Consider the following 26,948-nt stretch of genomic DNA (forward strand, 5'->3'; position numbering starts at 1 on the left):
ATCCATTCATCTGTTGATGGGCATTTAGGTTGCTTCCATGAGCTGGCTATTGTAAATAGTGCTGCAACGAACATTGTGGTACATGTTTCTTTTTGGATTATGGTTTTCTCTTGGTATATGCCCAGTAGTGGCATTACTGGATCATATGGTAGTTCTATTTTTAGTTTTTTAAGGAACCTCCAAACTGTTTTGCATAGTGGCTGTACCAACTTAATTCCCACCAACAGTGCAGGAGAGTTCCCTTTTCTCCACACCCTCTCCAACATTTGTTGTTTCTAGATTTTGTGATGATGGCCATTCTGACTGGTGTGAGGTGATACCTCACTATGGACTTGACTTGCATTTCTCTAATGATTAGTGATGTGCTGAGTATCTTTTCATGTGTTTGTTAGCCATCTGTATGTCTTCTTTGGAGAAATGTCTATTTAGGTCTTCTGCCCATTTGTGAATTGGGTTATTTGCTTTTTTGGTATTAAGCTGCATGAGCTGCTTGTATATTTTGGAGATTAATCCTTTGTCCGTTGCTTTGTTGGCAAATATTTTTTCTCATTCTGAGGGTTGTCTTGTCTTGTTTATGGTTTCTTTTGCTGTGCAAAAGCTTTTAAGTTTCATTAGGTCCCATTTGCTTATTCTTGATTTTATTTCCATGATTCTAGGAGGTGGCTCAAAAAGAATCTTGCTTTGATGTATGTCATAGAGTGTTCTACCTATGTTTTCCTCTAGGAGTTTTATAGTGTCTGGCCTTACATGTAGGTCTTTAATCCATTTTGAGTTTATTTTTGTGTATGGTGTTAGGAAGTGTTCTAGTTTCATTCTTTGACATGTTGCTGTCCAATTTTCCCAGCACCACTTATTGAAGAGGCTGTCTTTTTTCCATTGTATATTCGTGGCTTCTTTGTCAAAGACAAGGTGCCCATATGTGCTGGGGCTTACCTCTGAGTTCTCTATTCTGTTCCATTGATCTTCCTTTCTATTTTTGTGCCAGTACCATACTGTCTTGATCACTATGGCCTTGTAGTATAGTTTGAAGTCAGGAAACCTAATTCCACCAACTCCATTTTTCCTTCTCAAGATTGCTTTGGTATTCGGGGCCTTTTGCATTTCCATACAAATCGTAAGATTTCTTGCTCTAGTTCTGTGAAAAATGCCATTGGTAATTTGATCGGGATTGCATTGAATCTGTACATTGCTTTGGATAGTACAGTCATTTTCACAATGTTGATTCTTCCACTCCAAGAACATGGTATATCCCTCCATCGGTGTGTGTCATCTTTGACTTCTTTCATCAATGTCTTAAAGTTTTCTGCATACAGATCTTTTGCCTCCTTAGGCAGGTTTATTCCTAGGTATTTTATATTTTTTGTTGGAAGGTAAATGAAAGTGTTTCCTTAATTTTCCTTTCCTCTCTTTCCTTGTTAGTGTATAGGAATGCAAGAAATTTCTGTGCATTAATTTTGTATCCTCCTACTTTACTAAATTCATCAATTAGTGCTAGCAGTTTTCTGGTAGCATCTTTAGGGTTTTCTATCTGGGCTATCATGTCATCTGCAAAAAGTGACAATTTTACTTCTTCTTTTCCAATTTGGATTCCTTTTATTCCATTTTCTTCTCTGATTGCTGTGGCTAAAACTTCCAAAACTAGGTTGAATAATAATGGTGAGAGTGGACATCCTGGTCTTGTTCCTGTTCTTAGAGGAAGTTCTTTCAGTTTTTCACCATTTAAAATGATGTTGGCTTTTGGTTTCTCATATATGGCTTTTATGTTGAGGTAATTTCCTTCTATGCCCATTTTCTGGAGAGTTTTTGTCATAAATGGATGTTGAATTGTGTCAAAAGCTTTTCCTGCATCTATTGAAATGATCATTGGTTTTTATCCTTCAATTTGTTGATATGATGTATCACATTGATTGATTTGCATATATTGAAGATTCCTTGCATCCCAGGGATAAACCCCACTTGATCATGGTGTATGATCTTTTTAATGTGCTGTTGGATTTTGTTAACTAGGATTTTGTTGATTTTTGCATTGATGTTCATCAGTGATATTGGTCTGTAATTTTCTTTTTTTGTGACATCTTTGCCTGGTTTTGGTATCAGGGTGATGGTGGCCTCATAGAATGAGTTTGAGAGTGTTCCTCCTTCTGCTATATTTTGGAAGAGTTTGAGAAGGGTAGGTGTTCGCTCTTCTCTAAATGTTTGATAGAATTCACCTGTGAATCCATCTGGCCCTGGGCTTTTGTTTGTTGGGAGATTTTTAATCACAGCCTCAATTTCCGTACTTGTGATTGATCTGTTCATAGTTTCTATTTCTTCCTGGTTCAGTCTTGGAAGATTGTATTTTTCTAAGAATTTATCTATTTCTTCCAGGTTATCCAATATATTGGCATATAGTTGCTTGTAGTAGTCTCTCATGATCTTTTGTATTTCTGTGGTGTCTGTTGTTACTTCTCCTTTTTCATTTTGAATTCTGTTGATTTGCATCTTCTCCCTTTTTTTCCTGTTGAGTCTGGCTAATGGTTTATCAATTTTGTTAATCTTCTCAAAGATCCAGCTTTTAGTTTCATTGATCTTTGCTCTTGTTTCCTTCATTTATTTTTCATTTATTTCTGATCTGATCTTTATAATTTCTTTCCTTCCACTCATTTTGGGATTTCTTTGTTCTTCTTTCTCTAATTGTTTTAGGTGTAAGATTAGGTTGTTTATTTGATATTTTTCTTGTTTTTAAGGTAGGACTGTATTGCTCTAAATTTCCCTCTTAGAACTGCTTTTTCTGCATGCCATAGGTTTTGGGTTGTTGTGTTTTCATTGTCATTTGTTTCTAGATATTTTTTGATTTCCTCTTTGATTTCTTTAATGTTTTCTTGGTTGTTTAAGAGTGAATTGTTTAGCCTCCATGTGTTTGTATTTTTTGCAGTTTTTTTCCTGTAATTGATATCTAGTCTCATGGCATTGTGGTCAGAGAAAATGCTTGATATGATTTCAGTTTTCTTGAATTTGCTGAGGTTTGATTTGTGACCCAAGATGTGATCTATCCTGGAAAATGTTCCCTGTGCACTTGAGAAGAAAGTGTATTCTGTCGTTTTTGGATGGAATGTCCTATACATATCAATTGAGTCGAGATGGTCTAATGTGTCATTGAAAGCTTGTGTGTCCTTATTTATTTTCTGTTTGGGTGATCTGTCCATTGATGTAAGTGGGGTGTTAAAGTCTCCTACTATTATTGTGTTACTGTTGATTTCCCCTTTTATGGCTGTTAGCATTTGCCTTATGTATTGAGGTGCTCCTATGTTGGGTGCATAGATATTTACAATTGTTATATGTTCTCCTTGGATGGATCCCTTGATCATTATGTAGTGTCCTTCCTTGTCTCCTGTAATAGTCTTTAGTTTAAAGTCTATTTTGTCTGATATGAGTATTACTACTCCAGCTTTCTTTTGACTTCTATTTGCATGGAATATCTTTTTCTATCCCCTTACTTTCATTGTGTGTGTGTCCCTAGGTCTGAAGTGGGTTTCTTGTAGGCAGCATATAGAAGGGTCTTGTTTTTGTATCCATTCAGTCAGTCTGTGTCTTTTGGCTGGAGCATTTAATCCATTTACATTTAAGGTGATTATTGACATGGGTGTTCTGATTACCATTTTCATAATTGTTTTGGGTTTGTTTTTGTAGGTCTTTTCCTTCTCTTGTGTTTCCTACTTAGAGAAGTTCCTTTAGCACTTGTTGTAAGGCTGGTTTGGTGGTGCTAAATTCTCTTAATTTTGCTTGTCTGTAAAGCTTTTGATTTCTCTATCAAATCTGAATGAGATTCTTGTTGGGTAGAATATTCTTGGCTGTTGGTTTTTCTCTTTGAGGACTTTCAGTATATCCTGCCATTCCCTTCTGGCCTGCAGAGTTTCTGTAGAAAGGTCAGCTGTTATCCTTATGGGTTTTCCCTTATATGTTATTTGTTGCTTTTCTCTTGCTGCTTTTAATATTTTTTCTTTGTGTTTAATTTTCATTAGTTTGATTACTATGTGCCTCGGTGTATTTCTCCTTGGGTTTATTCTGTATGGGACTCTCTGCGCTTCTTGGACTTGAATTATTTCCTTTCCCATGTTGGGGATTTTCCACTATAACTTCTTCATATCTTGTCTCAGTCCCTTTCTTTTTTCCTTCTTCTTCTGAGATGCCTATGATTCGAATGTTGGTGTGCTTAAAGTTGCCACCAAAGTCTTTGAGACTGTCTTCCATTCTTTTTATTCTTTTTTCTCTTTCCTGCTTTGTTGCAGTTATTTCTCCCATTCTAATTTCCAACTCACTTATTCGTTCTTCTGCCTCAGTTATTCTGCTGTTTATACCATCTAGAGTAATTTTAATTTCATTTATTTTGTTCTCCATTACTGTTTTTTTTTTTTTTTTTTTTGCTCTTTAGTACTTCTAGGTCCTTATTTACTGTCTCTTGTATTTTCTGTATTTTGTTTTTGAGATTTTGGATCATATTTACTATCATTTACTCTGAATTCTTTTTTAGGCAATTTTCCTATTTCCTCTTCATTTATTTGGTCTTGTGGGTTGTTTCCCTGCTCCTTTGCCTGCATGGTGTTTCTTTGTTTTCTCATTTTGTCTAATTTATAGGATTTGCTGTCTCCTTTCCCTATGCTGCCTAGTAGTAATTCCTCTTGTTTCTGCCCTTTGCCCACTGGGGTGGGGTTTGTCCAGTGTGTTGAGTAGGCTTCTTGGTGGGCGTGTGTGGTGTATACTTTCTGGTGTGTGACTTTGTGTTTTTTCTCTCTGATGAGCAGGGCCATGTCAGGTGGTGTGTTTTAGGGTATCTATGATGTTAATATGGCTTTCGGTAGTCTGTGCATTGATGCCTGGGTTTGTGTTCCTTTCTTGTTTGTAGTTTGGTGTGAGGTGTCCAGTACTGGCAGTTGCAGACAGTCAGACGAAGCCAGGTCTTAGACTCTGATACAGGGGTCTGTGAGAGTTCTCTGCAGTTAATCTTCCCTGTGTCTGAGGACTCCCTAGTAGTCTAGCATCCTGGATTCAGTGCTCCCTCCCCAGAGCCTCCTACTTGACTTCTAATGGAGTAGTCCAGACTTCAGAGGTTGCTTGTCCTGGCAACAAAGGGGTTTAAAGAAGACTGTCCAAGCCCCAGACTAATGGCAGAGTGTTGAGTCAAACAAATAGTAACTGAAGGAAACACATACATGTATAAGACACAGAAATACTGAATCTAGTAGAACATAAGGCACTAGAAAGACCTGACAGAAGAACCCCAGTATCCCATCAGACAATCAAAGAGAAAACCAACAGAAATTCAAAATCAAAAATAAAAAAAAGGAAAAAAACAAAACCAAAAAACAAAACAAACAAAAAACACCACACACACACAAACACAAATCCAGAGAGATTTTGAAAGCTAGGATCAAATATAATAAAGAGCAAGGGTACCACCAGACAGACTGAAGATTCTCAGAAGGAAATCAGACAGTTGTACTTAGAACTAAGATAAAGCCAATCCTAAGAATAAAAACCAAAGCAGTGTGTCATCTGGAGAATAAAGCAAGGAAACAGAGCAGACCAATAATATTGTTTATAAGTATATTAAGATAAACTGAAAAAGGATAGAAGACAGGGCAACAGAAGAGTGTAGTGTGGCTGGAAATATGAAAAGAAAAAGAAAAGAGAGAAAAAAATTGATTTGTGTAAAATACAGAGAAGGAAAGACGGTAGGAGAGATAAAGTTAGCACTACAAAAAACAGCTAGAAATAGAAATATGTAAAAAGCCTAAATATAAAAATAGAAGATAAAAATAGAAGAAAAGAATAAAACATATGTTATAATACATGTAAATCCCTTAGGACTAAGATCGTAATTAATTAAAAAAAAAAAAAAAGCCACACACATGCAAACACAAATCCAGGGAAATTTTTGAAGCTAAGATCAAGTATAATACAGAGTGAGTGTACAATCAGACAGACTGAAGATTCCCAAAACAAAATCAGACAATTTTAATCAGAAGTAAGATAAAGATCAAACCTAATAATAAAAACCAAAGCAGTGTGTTATCTGGAGAATAAAGCAAGGAAACAGAGCTGAACAGTAGTATTGATTATAAGTATATTAAGATAAAAGAAACTAAAAAAGGATAGAAGACAGGGCAACAGAGGAGCATAGTGTAACTGGAAATAGAAAAAGAAAAAGCAAAAAATTGGAATGTATAAAATATAGAGATGAAAAGAAGGTAGGAGAGATACAGTCAGCCCTACAAAAACTTAGCTAGAAATAGAAATACATAAAAAAGCTAAAAATAAAAATAGAATAAAAATAGAATAAAAATATGTTATAAAACATGTAGATCCCTTAGGACTAAGATCATAATTAATTTAAAAAAAAACTCCAAACTAGAACAGACCCCAGAGTGGACCAGATCAATAGAATTAATAATAATATTTCTGTTTCCTTGGGGTCTCAGATGTAAGTGTCCTTCTACCCACCTTGGGCTTTTTGTGTCACTCTGTGACCAGCAGAGCTTCCTTTATTGTTCACCTGTAAGTGATGGTGTGTGGGGAGAGAGAGGGTGCAATAGTACCTCCTTCCCCTTGGTCATGGCAACTCAGTTGGCCATGGTGGCACCTGTTGCAGAGGGGTGCCAGTGGCTCAGGTGTAAACAGAAAGTCTCCAGAGCTGGGCCACTCTGCGGGGTTTTGGCTCTTGGCTGCAGGCACTCTAGGCCAGCCCTGCCTGGGAGCCTTTGTTATCCCTGAGTGCATTAGCCAGGCCCAGAGGGGTCCTTCCTTTGTCCGTCACAGGTGCTGAGAGAGAGGCTACACCCATGGCTCCTGCTTGTGAATCAGCAGTATCGAGCCACCGCCATAGCCGCCCAGCTTTCCATGGTAGACACTCTCTGCTGCGGATTTTTTCCCTCCTGTCTTCTCAGTGCATCTCCCCACTTCCAACAACATTTCTCACCCTGAACCAGTTCTCCGGTTCCCACATTCCAGCTCCCTGACCCCCGTTCAGCTGTGAACCAACATCTCAGTCCAGACAGGCTGAGCCATGGTTCAGACCCTCCGTGTGTTTCTCACTCTTTCCCGTCTGCCACAGCTCAGCCGCTTCACCATCTTTGAACAGTCCCAAATGCCTCCCTTCTGACCCAGGGAAGTTCCCCTTTGGGGAATGGGTTTCCCCATCAGATAAGGGACGTTTCCCTGAATTTGGCAATCTCCCCTCTGTTTCAGATCCACCCACCCTAGGGTGTGGGACCCATCCCTTTTCTTTCTTCTCCTCTTTCTCCTTTTTTCCCCCGCTCTGTCCTACCCAGTTATGTTGGGATCTTTGCAGTCCTTTCTGTTGTCTGAGGTCATCTGCTGGTGTTCAGGATGGTTCTCTGGGAATTATTGCATCTTTTGATGTATTCCTGATGCATCTGTGGAGAGGGATGCATACTACATCCTTCTACTTTGCTGCCATCTTTCTTCTCCTCCCAGCTTTCTTTTTGTTTCAATTTGCATGGAATATCTTTTTTCATCTTTTCACACAGTCTGGGTGTGTCTTTAGATCTGAAGTGAGTCTCTTGAATGCAGCATTTTATGGGTTGTTTTTTTTTTTAGTCCATCCAATGTCTTTTGATTAGAGCATTTAGTCCATTCAAATTTAAAGCAATTATTGATAATGATGTGCTTACTGCCATTTTGTTGATTGTTTTCTAGTTGTATGTGTAGTTAGTTCTTCCTGTTTCTTTCTTCTCTTGTTCTCTTCCTCTGCAATTTGATGACCTTGTTTTAGTCATGTTTGTTTTACTTTCTCTTTATTTTTTATGTATTTTGTAGGTTTTGTTTGTAGTTTATAGTGAAGTTCTTGTATGACAACCTACTATATACTAGTCTATTTTAAATTGATGATCACTTAAGTTCAAGCACATTGTATATTCTACACTTTTACTGCCCCCTCACCACCACATTTTATGTTTATTATATTTTATATCTTTTTATTTTGTGTATCACAACTACTTAGTTTAGATATAAAGATAGTATGAAGGATACGAACAAAACTAGTAAAATCATCTAGTGGATCCACTACATTTACTATATGCTTGCCTTCAGCAGTGAGTCTTTTTTTCATTTATATTTTTCTTGTTTCTAGTTTAAGCCTTTTCTTTTCCTTTTAAAAAAGTCCCTTTAACATTTTTAGTAAGGTTAGTTTAGTGGTGATGAACTCATTTAGCTTTTGCTTGTCTGTGAAACTCTGTCTCTTCTTCAATTCTGAATGATAACCTTTCCAGGTAGGGTATTCTTGGTTATAAGTTATTACCTTTCAGTAGTTTGAGTGTATTGTGCCAGTCCCTTCTGGCCTGTGAAGTTTCTGCTAAAAAATACACTGATAGTCTTAATAGGGGTTCCCTTGTATGTAGCTAGTTTTTCTCTTGTTGCCTTATGATTCTTTCTTATCTTTTGCTTTTGTCATTTTAATTATGGTCTATCTTGGTATGGGTCTCTTTAGGTTCATCTTGTTTTGGACTCTCTTCCTAGACTATTTCCTTTACTAGGTTATGGAAGTTTTCAGCCATTGTCTCTTCAAATAGATTTTCTGTCCCTTTCTTTCTCTCTTCTCTTTCTGGGACCCCTGTAGTGTGAATGTTAGTATGCTTGATGTTGTCCCAGAGTTCCCTTAAATTTTCTTAATTTTAAACTCTTTTTTCTTTTTGCTGCTCTGGGCGATTTCCAATATCCTATATTCCAGTATGCTGATCTGTTCTGCATCCTCTAATCTGCTGTTGATTCTCTTTAGTATATTTTTCACTTCTGATATGTGTTCTTCTGTTCTGATTCGTTCCTTTGAAAATTTTTTTATCTCTTTTTTGCAGTTCTCACAGAGTTCATTCATTCTTCTCTTGAGTTCAATGAGCATCTTTTAAACTATTTCTTTGAACTCCTTATCTGATAAATTCCTATCTCCATTTCATTTAATTTTTTTCTGAGGTTTTACTTTGCTCTTTCATTTGGAAGGTATTCTTTTGTCTCCTCATTTTGCCTAACTCTCTGTGTTTGTTTCCATGTATTAGGTATATCAGCTATGTCTCCCAGTCTTGAAAGAGTGGCCTTATATAGAAGACTCCTGTGGGGTCCAGTGGCACACTCCCCTGGTCACCAGAGTCAAGTGCTCCACGGGTATCCTCTGGGTAGATTGTGTGTTCCTGCCTATTGTGGTTGGGCTGTAATTTCTGTGGGCACACTAGTGGGTTGGGTTGGCCCCTGGCCCAGCTGACTTGTGGCTTGGCTACAATTGCTGTGGGCATGCTGATGTTTGAGGATGTCCCCCAGCATGACTGTCTGTGAGGGCTGGTTTCTGGTGTGGTGGTATGCAGGGCAGGTCCCCCAGAGAGGGAGACACTTTGGAGGGGCACTGGTGCCAGCCTGGTGTCCCACTAGGTGGGGTGGCAAGAGCCAGTTTGGGGGGGAGGTCTGCCAGGTGGGGCAGGGCAGGAACTATTTTGGAGCAGCTGGTTGGGGCAGGCAATTTGAGCAGGGGGATGCTGGGGGGGGCACCCAATATTTTTACTTTTACCAAAAAACCCTGATACCCTACTCACATAGGTCTTTTGTAGAAGAGAAGTAGCCTAATGAAAGTTTTCAGAAAATGGTGATACTCTTAAGCTTACACGATTTTGGCTTGCAACAGGTTTCATAGGAACACTCTACTTTTAGATAGTGGGGAAATCTGTTTTAAAAAGAACATTCCTTTTGCAACATCCTCTTGAAGTGCTTGTAAAAGACTTAGCATGCAATGTCATTTAAAAAAATTATGCCAAGAGGTTATAATACTGAAATACCAAATATAATAATAAATACTAAATATTGTAACTCTAAATGAAACTCTCTCTTCCTCACATACAGACAATTGACTAGCCAATTTCTGTAGCTCTAGTTCTTATGAATTGCCATCTTTTATCAGGATATAGGAACACATACAGACAAATATACACACACATATTTTTTTAATATGTAATTTTTCTTGTGCAAAGTAAAGAAAACACAAGACTGCTCTTTTCAGGCTGCTAACAAAATTCAAGTGATTTCAAACTAAGGGAGAGAAATAGATTGAATTTATTGTTGCAACATTGGCCTCTGTCCCTTCTTTATTCCCTAGAAGTGATTAATGGGAGGAAACACTTTAAACAAGGGAAAACTGCTGGAGGCTGTAGCCCAGTAACAGGGGAAAGACTGAGTGTATATTTTGTAGTAATTTAGATTTCACTGCAAGATTCAATGAGCCCTAGATTATCAGTTCATGTTTAATTCATTTGGCAAAAGCTAAATCACAGGTAGCTGAAAAAGCTTTCTGGTCTTTATGCATTGAAGTCTACCAAGGTAAAAAGAATACACTTTAAAATAATATGTTTTTAATAATAAAATAGTGGAGTGGTTCTACTTGATTCTAGTATATTGAATGGAGAGTATTCACAGTGCCAAGGTCACAGTCTCTAGACTAAGATATAATTCTTTCAAAAGCAAGCATGCTTAGAGAATAGAAAATCAGCTTCCCAAAAGGGAGGGTAAAAATATGCTTCCTGATGGTTGGCAGAGTTGTAATCCAGAGAAGACATATGACCTGGTCAGTTTGTTGTTTCTCCAGTGTAAACCACATGCCAATATGGGAAAAGGGTAATTTTGTGTGTTTATTATGGTCAATGTCATACTGAAGAGGATGAAGCAGTGGCCTTACATTGCCTTGTGATCATTAATAGTTTTTTCTCATAATTTTATGAAAACTCAATGGGCAGGAAAAAAGAAAGCCAAGCAATTAAACCTGAGATCCCTGGAAATATTTTTCTTGATTTATTGAAAAGTCAGATTTGTGTCCATATTAAGGGGTTGAGTTTAGCATAAAGCCTGCAAAAATCTCTGAAAATTTTGCATTGCTAAATGCTGGTCTCCAAACCAAAAGGTTATAAAAATTTTGGTAACATATTCATTTCTATAACTTTCTGTTCCTAAGCAATGTGAATATGAAATCATTTTCATCAAATACGATTCAGTGTTACTCTTTGTAATGTCTTAGAAAGGATCAAGGTTTTTGTAATTATTTCCATGGAAAATTACTGTGTGGGAGTCTCCCTTGTGTGGGTTTTCCTATTTTGACTCTATTCTATAAACTTATTATAAAATTGACTTTGAAACATTTCCTTAAGATTGCCAATTCTGCCAATAATATCAATAAAAGTAAATAAGTGTAGTATGCAAACTTTGGTATTCATTACACTAAGGAATATTTATGACACAATCATGGGCAGTTGATTAACTTAGATATTTCTGAACTTTACTTAGTCAATTCAGAAAATATAGCTAATAACACCCGACTTGTACAAATATTATGAAGACACAAAATAATATACATAATATGCCTAGATCACAAGAAGTATTTAGTAAATAATAGCTCTTACACAAGGTTCATATTTGCCCACTATCAATTTTGTTGCACTTCAAAGAGATGACTCATCAAATTAATTTACTTAGTAATGACTATGACAAGAAGCTGTAATCTACTTTCATGCAAATCCAACTAACTTTTCATGTTACCTCAGCATTCAACAGACCAGTTGTTCATAGACCTGAGTAGGTTTGCATCTGCTTAAAAAAAGCTATTTTACTTTAGGTGATGTAGGCATCCTACCCTTAAAAAGATGAGTGGGAGTGGGGCAAGTCTTTAAAGTATGAGACAATGTCTTGGTGAAAAATGTGTCTGTGCTTTTTGTCCATGGTTTATTTCATTATCTGTATTTTAGATCCCGTCTTCTGCCTTTCAAGGATGTTGGTTGAATTACCCTTGTCCTTCCTTATATCTTTTGTATTTTCCCCATTACTGTTTCTTTCTCATTAGCTTGCATCTTTTCTATCTTAAGAACAGACCACAAATAAGCCTTGATATCTGCTCATGTCCCTTCTAGTTTAAAATCAAACCCTAAATAATATACCTCACATCTGCTGTTCCTTCAGCACACACATGCACACACACACTACTAGGTTAAGGGGATTCTCCAGACACAGTGCATAAGGTTGAGGTTCTCAAACTTTACCAAGCTTCAAAATCCCCTGGAGGGTTTGACTGTTGCTTTCCAATTATGAATTTTCAGGTGATGGTGATCCTGCTAATCAAGGAGTCACCAGGGAGTAAGACACACTGAGACGTCACTGGAAATTAGAAAAATAATATTCATCAGACCTCCTCTCAGGAAGAGCTCTGTAAGTGTATTGGACAGGACTTCTTTTGTATTTCCTTTTCTCTAATACAGTTTGCAGTGTGCTGGTAATTTGGCTGTCCAAAAATAAAACAGACTGATTTGAAGCATTTGCCGATTTCTATGGTATGAAGACTCCCACCATGCCTTATTTCAAACTACAAATGTGACATTAGAGAACTAGAATTGGGAATAGGTGCGCATATTCATGTCTCTTGGAAGCAGGTTGGAGCCAGATCCAGCGTACCGCTGAGCCAGCATACCATTGCGTATAAATGTAGACATCTTTTATTGACAGAGAAGCTATGATGGACAGAAGTGAAACTCAGATGGTCTCGCTTTGCCTGTGAAATTTCCCTTCTTTATCTATCATCTATGTTTATTCTCCTCCTTCCTCCACTGATCTTTGTTCTGGAAACCCCTAATGTGACTTTCCGTTCAGTGCGAGAAATTGTGTAATAATGTATAGATTGTCACTCGGAGGGGGCCAATAGCCTATAACTTATAAAACTTTCTCAATCTAGGGTTCGAAATAGAAGGGTTGGGTTGAAAAGATTGGAGATAGATGGGGATGGGGAGCAGACACCAGTACACTGTGGAGCTTCCAGGACCTTCTATCTCAATCCCACCTTTGTTTGACTAAGCCCAGAAATTACATGGATAATGGCACTCTCATGACCAAAACTTCCGATTTATGAACTTTCCAGATGTATTTATGTATTTTCTTTCACCTAAAAGTTCTCTTAAAGTCCTCAAGAAATAGGAAAATAAGGAAAGCTACAGGCAGTGGGGATGGGCACTGGTGACCATTCTCTTTCTCTACCATGTGTCCACGGTTCAGGCTGGCCTCTTCAGCGGAGCTGGTCAACGAATAGAAAGCAGACCTGTGCCAAATGATGGGGAGCTTGATAAATGCTGGATAAATGCTTCAGGCCTGCTTGCCTGAAACAGCAGGGTTGCTTTTTAATTGTTTTATTAGATCATAGTGAACGAAGCTCAAAGAGCACAGGAATCATACCCCACTCCTAAATTCCAGGTCCCCAATACTAGTGAAGGTGCACTAATTTTTACTTGAAGTGAAAAACAGACCAAAAAAACTTTAAATTATTTTAAAATTCGGTTTACAAGGTGGAAAAAAGAATGAGAACCATTTTGTATAGAAAGTTTGCAATCACTTTAATTCTAAGAACATAGATTCTGTTTCTCATATATTTTATACAAAGTAGAAGATGGGAAGAAGTGGCTAAATGTGAAATTCTGTTTGGAAAAGCAGATGGCCTGGTACTGGTCTGGAATTTCCCCTTGATTCTACAGTTGACAATGAGTTATCTTTATGGAAAGTGTTGAAGGTGGTGGGTTATGGGTACGAAGTTGAGAGATAGTTTGCTTGGGGTTTGTCTAGATCAGTTAAATGTCTGGGAAAGACAGCCTCAATCTTAAAATACTACGTGGTCCACCCCCAATCATATTCCAATGAAGATAAGGCTACTGATATAACTAATAGAACTCTTATGCTCTGTAACTTCCTCAAGGTATTGTTGTCTGAACCTGCCTTTTCCCCAGTAGTTATTTGAGATAAAAAAAATCTTAGCAAATACAAACAGGATTTATAGATTCATTGTAGGACATGAGGAACCAGGGAAAATTTATGCTTCAGAATCTCATTTCTCAAGCACATGGAATCCCAGGGAAGAAAGTTTTGTTGTGGAAAAGAAGAGAAATAGGCAAATTAATCCTGGAAGATTCCAGAAAAAAACAGTAACAAGTGAGGATTAACATGAAAGAAATGATCACAAAGTCATGCATTCTGGTCAGAGTCTGCAGGATTTTCCCATCTTGTGAAGCCCTTTTCCATTTATACTGTCCCTGAGCAGTATCCTGTTCCTTTACTAAGCTTCATTCCCTTCATGTAGCTGTTCCTTAGGATCTTTTTCTCTCTGTAATGTGAATGACTGATAAAAAGGTCACTTTCAGGAAAATTCCCACTTCAAAAGGAAATCTTATAGAGATTCTGTGAAGATAAATGATAACATCTATAATTATGGAATTCCTGTATCAATGGCAAGCAGATAGAGGACTTTTTTTTTTAAAGCACTAATTAAATACTTTATTGAATAAATATAATCTCAAACAAAATGCATTCAAATGCTTTCTAAAAAAAATCAATTTTAAAGGCCTTTCTATTCAGGCTAATGACAAACACAATAAAGGCAGATATGCTAGTTTAACATAATTGGCTAATTTTATACAACACATATCTTTTAGTCCACAAGTATATTATTAAGTGATAGAGAACATCTAATACAACCATTTCTACAGGACTAGGAAATACATTTCTAAGAAATAAAGATTTTACAGACCCCATCTTTTATATCCAACCCCAACAGTCTAACTCTAAAGAGGATAAAGCCAATGACTTTCCTCACAAGAGCTCACGACTAATGTTGCTTTGCTATCAAAATCTATATTTCTGATCCGTTATGAGCATTGAGACAAGATTCAAATGTTCCCAAAGAAGGAAAAACAATGCACGTTGTGATCGTCTATTCAGCAACAGCGAGCACTGCATTCAAAACAATCTCATCCCGGGAATTAAATAAGGTCAGCCAAATTCATTGGCATTTCCTCCACTGTAGTATTGTAGAAAGTCTCAGTGTCACAAAGAATGCTCTTGTCTTCTTCAGTGACAAAGTTTATAGCCACACCTTTCCTCCCAAATTGACCCCCTCTGCCAATTCTGTGAATATAGTTTTCGTGATTGATAGGTAGATCATAGTTTATAACCAATGACACTTACTGCACATCAATCCCATGAGCCAAGTCAGTAGTAATTAGAACACGGCTTCACCCTGATTGGAATTCCCTCATGATAACATCTCTTTCCTTCTGGTCCTTGTCACCATGCAGAGCAGAAACCGTAAAGTCCCTGGCATGCATTTTCTCAGTGAGCCAGTCCACCTTGCGCCTTGCATTGAGAAAAATAACAACCTGTGTAATCGTCAGTGTCTCGCACAAGTCACAAAGTGTATCCAACTTCCATTCCTCTCTTTCAACATTAATATAAAACTGTTTGATTCCTTCAAGGGTCAATTCTTTCTTTTTCACCAGAATTCGAATTGGATCTCTCATGAATTTTTTGGCCACTTCCAACACATCCGTGGCATCGTGGCAGAAAGCAACACCACCTGAATACCTGTATTTAATTTTTGGAAACTCATAGATTTGATCCTTAAACCCTCTGCTCAGCATTTCATCTGCTTCATCCAAAACAAACATTTTGATCCATTTTGGATAAAGGTATCTTCTGTTTAACATACCAAACACTCTTCCTGGTGTACCAACAACAATATGTGGTGCTTCAGCCTGCAGTTTTTGCATTTCACTTAGAACATTGGTTCCACCAATGCAGGCATGACAAGTTGCTCCCATATAGTCTCCAAGTGCCAGAATTACCTTTTGGATCTTTAATACACAGAATATGTATTAAATATCTCTGCTGAATAGCTGACAGCTTCTTAAAACCATAAGCATAGATGCCCCGAAGAAGAGACTCCTTTAAGTTCACGTCGTCAAAGTTATCAACAATCTCATTCCAATTGCTCTCAACGGACACCATTGGGGTCCATTCCCTCCCGCCATGTTTTCTGTTATAATCCGCGGAACCACCAGACATGATCCGAAAACCCACTCAGCGCCTGACTGAAAAGCAGAGGACTTTCTTTTGAGGATGATTTTTTACAAAGCTCCTTAATTTGTACCATGTATTTCTGAGGCTGGTCTTGATTTGGACTTACAGACGTTAGTATACACGCCAGTTAAACTCTATTTAATAAAAAGAAAGGAAAACCCCCCAAAATACAACTGAAAATTCTCTTTTTTCCATTTGTAAATTTTAATTTAGTGTTTAACCTCTTGAGTGATTTTTTACTACCTGGGCTTCAAACTTATTTCCTCCAAACAATGTAAATATATTTTTAAATGCATCTCAGATCTCAAATAAGTTTTCCTTTCCTTTCCATACACAGAGCAGATAATGATATGAACATGTCATTTTAATTCCTCCCCCAGACATGGCCTGATGGGTCTTTTCTTCTCTTTAGTCTCTCTTCACCTGCCCTGTCCCTTATCATGGGATTTCATTGCCAACAATATTCCCCTATTTCCCGAAACGGGAATAATTAAAACTAAGCATCGCCATTAAAAAAAAAAAAAAAACCTATTTATAGTGCTGGCAGCAGGCTTAAGGAATAGCTGAGTCACAGGTTCATTGGGAGAAATTTTCTTTGGACATTTCACCAATACCCCTCTGTCGATTTTCCTCACTGGCCACACGGATTGTGCCCGTGTTTCCCAAACAACAACTTAGGTAAATTTAGTTCTCCTTCTGCTGATGTTCAGGTGTCTTGGCCTTTTCCTTCCTTACTCTTTTTCCATCTTCATAAGTTAAATTCTTGGACATCATCTCTGAGAGGTATCTGCTTATCAAGATGAGTTCTGAGGAAAAATACCTAATAATCAACATCAGTGGGACCAGAAAGGCTGATAGCAATTTCCCAGTGATCTCCTGGTTCTATTTTTTTTTAACCTGACTGAAAAGACTTGCTCATAAATTACTTAAGTGCTTGCAGTATATGCTTCCATAGGCATATACTTTATATGTATATAGTACATAGTACATTACTTATGTACTTGGAGTATGTGCTTCCATAGGTGTTTTTGACTATAAATACTTTCAGCTTTTAAGAGGCCTGGACTATGTTAACTACCTGAGATTATTCTATTGCTCCTAATAAAATACTATATCTGTACCAGCCTAGTGTTGTTTCAGTAACAGGATGATGTTACAAAACCTGACAGATCATCTTTAGCCCTGCCACTCCAATACATGCCTTCCATTAAAAACTATACTAACAACTTACGGGTGGAATGAATTGGGAGATTGGGATTGACATATATACACTAATATGTATAAAATAGATAACTAATGAGAACCTGCTGTACAGCACAGGGAACTCTATTTCACTGTACAGTAGAAACTAACACAACATTGTAAAACAACTATACCCCAATTAAAACAAAAACACAACAAAACAAACAAACAAAAAACAAGAAAAAAACCACAACAACTTCTTAGGCTGATAATTAAAGTGCAGTTTAGCCAGAGCTTTCTGATATCTTCTCTTACTATTGAGCTGCTCAATAAGTGAAATCAACTCATGGCTTTTCCCATTAAAATCAAAATTTTGATCATGGTTTGAGATGAGTGATTCAGAACTTGCCTTGCTGATGGTACTCTTGCAGTTATCCTTTTCCATGACCTCTTGACAGGTTCCTCAAGGTCTGTATCAGATCACATTTCAATTACGTTGTCTCTGTGGTCATCGCCTCTGCCATCTGTACCCCATCATTCTCTAAAATATCCTTTGGAGAAGCCTTAGAGTTTTGGTTCAGGCAGACCTAAATTCAAACCCTAACTCAGCCTATTACTAATTTCATGGATATGAACAGATTGCATATCTTTTTGAACCTTATTTTTTTTTTTAAATCTGTAAAATGCAGATATTTTCTTTTGTGAATTTTAAATAAAATTGAAACTGCACACCTGGTCTCATATTGGGACTCAAACTCAGTCACACCTCAGATGGGATTTGAACCCAGCCAAAACTCAGATTAGGACTTGAACCCATGGGCTGGGACTTAAATCCATTGTCTTTTTTTTTTTTTTTTTAAGCCCTTTAATGGAATATGATTGCTTTACACTGTTGTGCCAGTTTTTGCTGCAAAACAAAGTGAATTAGCTGTATTTATACATATGTCCCCATATCCCCTCTATCCCACGACTCCCTCCCACCCCCACATCTGAGCCCTCTAAGGCATCACCCATAATCAAGTTGATCTCTGTGTTATGCAGCAGTTTCCCACTAGCTTTCTATTTTACATTCGGTAATGTATTTATGTCAATGTTACTCTCTCACTTTGTCCCAGCTTCCACTTCACCCCGCTCCAACCCCGTGTCCTCAAGTCCATTCTCTACACGTGGATCGTTATTCTTGACCTGTCACTGGGTTCATCAGTACCATTTTTTTAGATTCCATATATATGAGTTAGCATACGGTATTTGTTTTTCTCTTTCTGGCTTACTTCACTCTGTATGACAGTCTGTAGGTCCATTCACTTCACTACAAATAACTCAATTTCATTCCTTTTTATGGCTGAGTAATATTCCACAGTAAATATGTGCCACATCTTCTTTATCTACTCATCTCTTGATGGACATTTAGGTTGCTTCCATGAGCTGGCTATTGTAAATAGTGCTGCAACGAACATCGTGGTACATGTTTCATTTTGGATTATGGTTTTATCTGGGTATATGCCCAGGAGTGGGATTACTGGATCATATGGTAGTTCTATTTTTAGTTTTTTAAGGACTCTTCATACTGTTCTTCAGAGTGGCTGTACCAATTTACATTCCCACCAACAGTGCTGGAGGCTTCCCTTTTCACCACACCCTCTCCAACATTTATATTTCTAGATTTTTTGATGATGGCCATTCTGACTGCTGTGAGGTGATACCTCATTGTGGCTTTGACTTGCATTTCTCTAATGATTAGTGATGTTGAGCATCTTTTCATGTGTTTGTTGGCCATCTGTATGTCTTCTTTGGAGAAATGTCTGTTTAGATCTTCTGCCCATTTGTGGATTGGGGTATTTGCTTTTTTGGTATTAAGCTGCATGAGCTGCTTGTATATTTTGGAGATTAATCCTTTGTCCGTTGCTTTGTTGGCAAATATTTTTTCTCATTCTGAGGGTTGTCTTCTTGTCTTGTTTATGGTTTCTTTTGCTGTGCAAAAGCTTTTAAGTTTCATTAGGTCCCATTTGCTTATTCTTGATTTTGTTTCCATGATTCTAGGAGGTGGGTCAAAAAGGATCTTGCTTTGATGTATGTCATAGAGTGTTCTACCTATGTTTTCCTCCAGGAGTTTTATAGTTTCTGGCCTTACATGTAGGTCTTTAATCCATTTGGAGTTTATTTTTGTGTATGGTGTTAGGAAGTGTTCTAATTTCATTCTTTGACATGTTGCTGTCCAATTTTCCCAGCACCACTTATTGAAGAGGCTGTCTTTTTTCCATTGTATATTCTTGCCTCCTTTGTCAAAGACAAGGTGCCCAAATGTGCTTGGGCTTACCTCTGGGTTCTCTATTCTGTTCCATTGATCTTCCTTCTATTTTTGTGCTAGTACCATACTGTCTTGATCACTGTGGCCTTGTAGTATAGTTTGAAGTCAGGGAGCCTGATTTCACCAGCTCCATCTTTCCTTCTCAAGATTGCTTTGGCAATTCAGGGTCTTTTGTATTTCCATACAAATCATAAGATTTCTTGTTCTACTTCTGTGAAAAATGCCATTGGTAATTTGATCGGGATTGCATTGAATCTGTAAATTGCTTTGGATAGTACAGTCATTTTCACAATGTTGATTCTTCCACTCCAAGAACATGGTATATCCCTCCATCGGTGTGTGTCATCTTTGACTCCTTTCATCACTGTCTTAAAGTTTTCTGCATACAGATCTTTTGCCTCCTTAGGCAGGTTTATTCCTAGGTATTTTATATTTTTTGTTGGAAGGTAAATGAAAGTGTTTCCTTAATTTTTCTTTCCACTCTTTCCTTGTTAGTGTATAGGAATGCAAGAAATTTCTGTGCATTAATTTTGTATCCTCCTACTTTACTAAATTCATCAATTAGTGCTAGCAGTTTTCTGGTAGCATCTTTAGGGTTTTCTATCTGGACTATCATGTCATCTGCAAAGAGTGAAAACTTTACTTCTTCTTTTCCAATTTGGATTCCTTTTATTCCATTTTCTTCTCTGATTGCTGTGGCTAAAACTTCCAAAACTAGGTTGAATAATAATGGTGAGAGTGGACATCCTGGTCTTGTTCCTGTTCTTAGAGGAAGTTCTTTCAGTTTTTCACCATTTAAAATGATGTTGGCTTTTGGTTTCTCATATATGGCTTTTATGTTGAGGTAATTTCCTTCTATGCCCATTTTCTGGAGAGTTTTTGTCATAAATGGATGTTGAATTGTGTCAAAAGCTTTTCCTGCATCTATTGAGGTTATCATATGGTTTTTATCCTTCAATTTGTTGATATGATGTATCACATTGATTGATTTGCATATATTGAAGATTCCTTGCATCCCAGGGATAAACCCCACTTGATCATGGTGTATGATCTTTTTAATGTGCTGTTGGATTCTGTTAGCTAGGATTTTGTTGAGGATTCTTACATCAATGTTCATCAGTGATATTGGCCTATAATTTTCTTTTTTTGTGACATCTTTGCCTGGTTTTGGTATCAGGGTGATGGTGGCCTCGTAGAATGAGTTTGGGAGTGTTCCTCCTTCTGCTATATTTTGGAAGAGTTTGAGAAGGATAGGTGTTAGCTCTTCTCTAAATGTTTGATAGAATTCACCTGTGAATCCATCTGGCCCTGGGCCTTTGTTGTTGGGAGATTTTTAATCACAGCCTCAATTTCTTTACTTGTGATTGGTCTGTTCATAGTTTCTGTTTCTTCCTAGTTCAGTCTTGGAGGATTGTATTTTTCTAAGAATTTGTCTATTTCTTCCCGGTTATCCAATTTATTGGCATATAGTTGCTTGTAGTAGTCTCTCATGATCTTTTGTATTTCTGTGGTGTCAGTTGTTCCTTCTCCTTTTTCATTTTGAATTCTGTTGATTTGCATCTTCTCCCTTTTATTCCTGTTGAGTCTGGCTAATGGTTTATCAATTTTGTTTATCTTCTCAAAGATCCAGCTTTTAGTTTCATTGATCTTTGCTATTGTTTTCTTCATTTATTTTTCATTTATTTCTGATCTGATCTTTACGATTTCTTTCCTTCTGCTCACTTTGGGATTTCTTTGTTCTTCTTTCTCTAATTTATTTGTAAAGTTAAGTTGTTTATTCGAGATTTTTCTTGTTTCTTAAGGTAGGACTGTATTGCTCTAAATTTCCCTCTTAGAACTGCTTTTTCTGCATGCCATAGGTTTTGGGTTGTTGTGTTTTCATTGTCATTTGTTTCTAGATATTTTTTGATTTCCTCTTTGATTTCTTTAATGATTTCTTGGTTGTTTAAGAGTGTATTGTTTAGCCTCCATGTGTTTGTATTTTTTGCAGTTTTTTTCCTGTAATTGATATCTAGTCTCATGGCATTGTGGTCAGAGAAGATGCTTGATATGATTTCAATTTTCTTGAATTTGCTGAGGTTTGATTTGTGACCCAAGATGTGATCTATCCTGGAAAGTGTTCCCTGTGCACTTGAGAAGAAAGTGTATTCTGTCGTTTTTGGATGGAATGTCCTCTACGTATCAATTAAGTCAAGATGGTCTAATGTGTCATTGAAAGCTTGTGTGTCCTTATTTATTTTCTGTTTGGGTGATCTGTCCATTGATGTAAGTGGGGTGTTAAAGTCTCCTACTATTATTGTGTTACTGTCGATTTCCCCTTTTATGGCTGTTAGCATTTGCCTTACGTATTGAGGTGCTCCTATGCTGGGTGCATAGATATTTACAATTGTTATATGTTCTTCTTGGATGGATCCCTTGATCATTATGTAGTGTCCTTCCTTGTCTCCTGTAATAGTCTTTAGTTTAAAGTCTATTTTGTCTGATATGAGTATTACTACTCCAGCTTTCTTTTGACCTCCATTTGCATGGAATATCTTTTTCCATCCCCTCACTTTCAGTGTGTGTGTGACCCTAGGTCTGAAGTGGGTTTCTTGTAGGCAGCATATAGAAGGGTCTTGTTTTTGTATCCATTCAGTCAGTCTGTGTCTTTTGGCTGGAGCATTTAATCCATTTACATTTAAGGTGATTATTGACATGGGTGTTCTGATTACCATTTTCATAATTGTTTTGGGCTTGTTTTTGTAGGTCTTTTCCTTCTCTTGTGTTTCCTACTTAGAAAAGTTCCTTTAGCACTTGTTGCAAGGCTGATTTGGTGGTACTGAATTCTCTTAACTTTTCTTGTCTGTAAAGCTTTTGATTTATCCATTGAATCTGAATGAGATTCTTGCTGGGTAGAATATTCTTGGCTGTAGCTATTTCTATTTCAATACTTTCAGTATATCCTGCCACTCCCTTCTGGCCTGCAGGGTTTCTGCAGAAAGTTCAGCTGTTATCCTTATGGGTTTTCCCTTATATGTTATTTGTTGCTTTTCTCTTGCTGCTTTTAATATTTTTTCTTTGTGTTTAATTTTCATTACTTTGATTAATATGTGCCTCCGTGTTTTTCTCCTTGGGTTTATTCTGTACGGGACTCTCTGCACTTCTTGGACTTGATTAACTGTTTCCTTTCCCATGTTGGGGATGTTTTCCACCATAACCTTTTCAAATATTTTCTCAGACCCTTTCTTTTTTCCTTCTTCTTCTGGGATGCCTGTGATGCAAATGTTGGTGCCCTTTATGTTGTCTCCAAGTTGTGTGAGACTGTCTTTCATTCTTTTTATTTTTTTCCTTTCTCCTACTCTGTAGCAGTTATTTCCACCATGCTATCTTCCAAATCACTTACTCATTCTTCTGCCTCAGTTATTCTGCTGTTTATACCATCTAGAGTATTTTCAATTTCAGGTATTGTGTTGTTCATTACTCTTTGTTTGCTCTTTAGTTCTTCTAGGTCCTTATTAAATGTTTCTTGTACATTCTCTATTTTTTTTTTTTTTTTTTGAGATTTTAGGTCCTCTTTTCTATCATTACTCTGAATTCTGTTTCAGGCAATTTGCCTATTTCCTTTTCATTTATTTGGTCTTGTGGGTTTTTATCTTGCTCCCTGGCCTGCAGGGTATTTCTTTGTTTTCTCACTTTGTCTAATTTATAGTATTTGCTGTCTCCTTTCCCTCTGCTGCCTAGTAGTAATTCCTCTTGTTTCTGTTTTCTGCCTCCTGTGGTGGGATTGGTTCAGTGTCTTGAGTAGGCTTCCTGGTGGGAGTGTCTGGTGACTGCTTTGTGGTGTGTGGATCTGAGACTTTTCCCTCTGATGAGCCAGGCCATGTCAGGTCATGTGTTTTAGGGTATCTGTGAGGTTAATATGGCTTTAGGTAGTCTGTGTGCTGATGGGTGGGTTTGTGTTCCTGTCTTGTTTCTAGTTTGGTGTGTGGTATCTAGCATTGGCAGTTTCAGGCAGTCAGGCCAAAGCTGGGTCTTAGACTCTGATAGAGACCTCTGTGAGAATTCCCTGAGGTTAATCTTCCCTGGGGCTAAGGACTCTCTAGTGGTCTAGTGTCCTGAGCTTGGTGCTCCCTCCCCAGAGCCTCTGACTTGACTTCTGGTTGAGGAATCCAGACTCTAGAGGTCATTGGTCCCAGTTATGTCAGGATCTTTGCAATCCTTTCTGGTGTTCAAGTTCTTCTGCTAGTGTTCATCAGGTTTTCTGTTGGAATTATTGCATCTTTGGATGTATTCATGATGCATTTGTGAAGAGAGATGCATTCCATGTCCTTCTACTTATACGCCATCTTTCTCTGCCATCTTTCTCCCCTCCACCAACTGTGTTTTAACTAAAATCACTCACCTGGTGTCAGGGCTTCCTGAAGCTCAAGTTCTTTCTTTCTTTTTTTTTCAAGTTAGTTTAAACATTTATTATCTCTGTAATATGTTGAGTTAGTAAACATTAAAAAAAAAACTAAAAGTTAGAAGATCCGTCAATTGTGTGCCAATTCAGGCAATATAGTGATGACTGAAAATTTTTAAAAAAATAATTCAAAAGAATTAACTAGGCATGGAACATAAGGAAACACATGAATGTCTAATAAACATCAGAAAAGGTACTCAATCTTATTTACCATCAGGGAACTACTAAATAAAACCACATCATGATACAATTTCATAACAACCAGTATGAAAATAACAGACAATACTGAGTATTGGATAGATTGTGGAGCAATGGGTCTTTTGTAAACTGTTGGTGGACATGTACATTAGTAGAGTCATTTTGCAAAAGAGGTTAGGAGTTTCTAATAAGTAAAGCATATGTCTACCATATGACACAAAAATTTTTCTCCTACATAGGAATAGAAGATAAATTCACACATATTTTCACTTTTAAAAGAGAGGAAAAAAAAATGCTCATAGCAGAGCTAGTATTGTGGCCCCAAAGTGAAAGATACACAAATGACTTTAAATGGAGGAATAACTGTGGCATATCCATGTAATTTTATACAATGTAGCAATGAAAATAAACAACTATAGTTACACTCAACAATGTTAAAGAATCACTAAAACATAATGTTGAGCAGAGGAAGCCTAGTGAAACAGTAAATACTGTACGATCTCATTTATATTATAAAGTTCAAAAAAGTAAACTAATTCATATTGTTAAGATGCTGAGATAATAGTTACTGTTGAGGATGTAGTGCTTGGAAATAGGTAGGAATAAACTTCTGGAATGCTGATAGCATTCAATGTGAATATTTATTAAGCTCTGTATATGTATAATTTTCTTTTTGTGCACTTATTTTATGCATTATATTTTTCAAAACAACACAAAATAGGTTAGAATTATTTTGTGCTGCCTCTGTGCCAAGCTATGGTAAATTTTCTATCTAGATAAAGTTTCTGCAGTTATGGCATAGTTTTGCAAGGTAAACACTGACATTTAGTGAATGTATCATGATTAACTGGAGAACAAAACTTACCCGATAACTTTTATGAAAATATAACATAAGTGGTTAGTATTAGTTTTTGACACTGAATACAATATATATTTAATTACATGTGAAGGCTATAATAAAGTTGAAAATAAGCAAATACATTTTATCATCAATTTTAACCTATTACCACTCATTGTTTAACTAAAGACTTTATGGGAACCTACATTTAAAAGGACATACAGTTTTAGACTCTTCAACTTAATATAAAAAAACTTATTATATGTATCACTGGTTCTAAAGCCTCTAGACTCAGGACAAAATTGCATCAAGAACTCTTGATAGAGATTAGTGCTGGTCTTTATTCATTACTCTAGAAAAGTTTGAAAATATGAACTAATCAGAAGGAAAATATTTATTTGCCCATGACAGTCAAAAGTTTTAAATACTGCTTCTGTGCCTACAAATGGAAAAAAATGGAAAGATATTTAAAGAAGGAAGTGAATATTCTTGAACGTGAGTGGTAAGAATTATTGTTTCCTTGTTGTCCAATTTCCCTCTACTATCAACCCATCCCATTTTTAAGGAAATTTTCTAATAAACCCTTGATTGTCTTCCCTCATAGTTGAAAATACCATAGTCTATATAAGAGATCTTTCTGTGAAAATAAAGACATGCATGAAGTCCTTACAAAAGATTAACTGGCCATGCATTTATTTCCACTGAATTAAAATATCTATAGGTTCAAAAACAACAGAGATTTTTCTTTTTCTACTTGGTTCCAAAGCACTTTTTGTATATCTAATATTATATTTTCCCTTCACTTTTTTTTAAAGTGTACAATTTGATATATATATTTTTCTTATTAGTAATACATATATGGTAATCCCAATCTCCCAAACCCCCACCACCCTGCTTTCCCCCCCTTGGTGTCCATATGTTTGTTCTCTACATTTGTGTCTTTATTTTTTCCTTGCAAACTGATTATCTGTACCATTTTTCTATATTCTGCATATATGTGTTAATAAATGATATTTGTTTTTCTCCTTCTGACTTACTTCACTCTGTATGACAGTCTCTAGGTCCACCCATGTCTCTATAAATGTCTCAATTTCATTCCTTTTTATGGCTGAGTAATATCCCATTGTATATATGTACCACATCTTCTTTATCCATTCATCTGTTGATAGACATTTAGGTTGCTTCCATGTCCTGGCTATTGTAAATAGTGCTGCAATGAACACTGTAGTGCATGTGTCCTTTAGAATTATTGTGTTCTCTGGGTATATGCCCAGGAGTGGCATTGCTAGGTCATATGGTAATTCTAGTTTTTGTTTTGTAAGGAACTTCCATACTGTTCTTCAGAGTGGCTGTACCAATTTACATTCCCACCAACAGTGCAAGAGAGTTCCCTTTTCTCCACATGCTCTCCAGCATTTACTGTTTGTAGATTTTCTGATGATGCCCATTCTAACTGGTGTGAGGTGATACCTCATTATAGTTTTGATTTGCATTTCTCTAATAATTAGTGCTGTTGAGCAGCTTTTCATGTGCCTCTTGACCATCTGTATGTCTTCTTTGGAGAAATGCCTATTTAGGTCTTCTGCCCACTTTTTGATTGAATTGTTTGTTTTTCTGATATTGAGGTTCATGAACTTTTTATATATTTTAGAGATTAATCCTTTGTTTGTTGATTCATCTGGAAATATTTTCTCCCATTCTGAGGGTTGTCTCTTCATCTTGCTTATAGTTTCCTTTGCTGTGCAGAAGCTTTTAAGTTTCATGAGGTCATAAGTTTATTTTTGTTTTTATTTCCATTACTCTAGGAGGTGGGTCAATAAAGATTTTGCCGTGATTTATGTCAAATAGTGTTCTTCCTATGTTTTCCTCTAGGAGTTGTATAGTGTCTGGCCTTACATTTAGGTCTTCAATCCATTTTGAGTTTATTTTTGTGTATGGTGTTAGGAAGTGTTCTAATTTCATTCTTTTACATATAGCTGTCCAGTTTTCCCAGCATCACTTATTGATGAGGCTGCCTTTTCTGCACCGTATATCCTTGCTTCCTTTGTCATAGATTAGTTGACCATAGCTTA

The 26,948-nt window shown here is 36.9% G+C and overlaps 1 pseudogene; it reads right to left on the reverse strand.

Moving 5' to 3' along the window:
• Positions 1-14,813: 14,813 nt before the first annotated feature.
• Positions 14,814-15,894, reverse strand: LOC130836999 (eukaryotic initiation factor 4A-II-like; annotated as a pseudogene).
• Between the last annotated feature and the right edge of the window lie 11,054 nt (positions 15,895-26,948).

This window comes from Hippopotamus amphibius, chromosome 15 (assembly GCF_030028045.1).
Source record: "Hippopotamus amphibius kiboko isolate mHipAmp2 chromosome 15, mHipAmp2.hap2, whole genome shotgun sequence".
Classification (NCBI taxonomy): domain Eukaryota; kingdom Metazoa; phylum Chordata; class Mammalia; order Artiodactyla; family Hippopotamidae; genus Hippopotamus; species Hippopotamus amphibius.